This window comes from Charadrius vociferus, unplaced genomic scaffold (assembly GCF_000708025.1).
Source record: "Charadrius vociferus isolate BGI_N301 unplaced genomic scaffold, ASM70802v2 scaffold1158, whole genome shotgun sequence".
NCBI classification, from domain to species: Eukaryota; Metazoa; Chordata; class Aves; order Charadriiformes; family Charadriidae; genus Charadrius; species Charadrius vociferus.
In genome coordinates, this window is record NW_009649701.1 from 140,506 (window position 1) to 141,849 (window position 1,344).

The 1,344-nt window shown below is 45.6% G+C and overlaps 1 protein-coding gene across 1 annotated transcript in view; it reads left to right on the top strand.

Moving 5' to 3' along the window:
- The window catches only part of GPATCH4 (G patch domain containing 4), an 8,431-nt gene that overhangs the window by 3,411 nt on the left and 3,676 nt on the right, over positions 1-1,344 (top strand). The gene's annotated exons all lie outside the window — the stretch shown is intronic.

The following is a 1,344-nucleotide window of genomic DNA, read 5'->3' on the forward strand; positions in this document are numbered from 1 at the left end:
GGGGGAAGAGGGTGCGGGGGGGCAGCGGGTCAGGATCGCAGGGTGTGTGTGTGTGTGTGTGTGTGTGTGTGTGTGTGTGTGTGTGTGTGTGTGTGTGTGTGTGTGTGTGTGTGTGTGTGTGTGTGTGTGTGTGTGTGTGTGTGTGTGTGTGTGTGTGTGTGTGTGTGTGTGTGTGTGTGTGTGTGTGTGTGTGTGTGTGTGTGTGTGTGTGTGTGTGTGTGTGTGTGTGTGTGTGTGTGTGTGTGTGTGTGTGTGTGTGTGTGTGTGTGTGTGTGTGTGTGTGTGTGTGTGTGTGTGTGTGTGTGTGTGTGTGTGTGTGTGTGTGTGTGTGTGTGTGTGTGTGTGTGTGTGTGTGTGTGTGTGTGTGTGTGTGTGTGTGTGTGTGTGAGTGTGTGCATGTGTGTGTGTGTGTGTGAGTGTGTGCATGTGTGTGTGTATGTGTGTGTGAGTGTGTGTGTATGTGTGTGTGTGAGTGTATGTGTGTGTGTGAGTGTGTGTGTGGATGTGAGTGTGTGTGTATGTGAGTGTGTGTGTGAGTGTATGTGTGTGTGTATATGTGTGTGTATGTGTGTATGTGTGAGTGTGTATGTGTGTGTATGTGTGTGTGTGAGTGTGTGTGTGGATGAGAGTGTGTGTGAGAGTGTGTGTGTGTGGATGTGAGTGTGTGTGTGTGTGAGTGTGTGTGTGAGTGTATGTGTGTGTGTATATGTGTGTGTATGGTGTGTGAGTGTGTGAGTGTGCGCACACGTGGAGTGTGGATGGGGGTGTGTGTGTATGTATGTGCACACGTGGTGCATGCGTGGGTTTGCACGTGTGTGTGTGTCTATATGCGTGTATACGTGTGCAGATACATCTGTGTGTATATATGTGCATATACATGTGTGTATACATGTGTGTATATGTGCATATATGTATGTATACGTGTGTATACATGCGTGTATGTGCATATAGGTGTGTATATGTGCGTATATGTGTATACATGTGTATACGTGTGTATATGTCTATGTGTGTGTGTACACATGTGCATATACGTGTGTGTACACATGTGCATATACGTGTGTATACATGTGTGTATAGGTGCATACATGTGCGTGTATGTGTGTATATGCGAGTGTACATGTGTATATATGTGTGTATAAGTGCATATATGTGCATATATGTATGTATACATGTGTTTAGGTGCGTATACGTGTGTATATGCATGCGTGTATGTGTGTATACGTGTGTAGAGGTGTATATATGTGCATATACGTGTAGACGTGTATACCTGTGTATATGTATGCGTGTATGTGTGTGTACATGTCTACACGTGTGTACACGTGTGTACGGGTGTCTATACGCGTC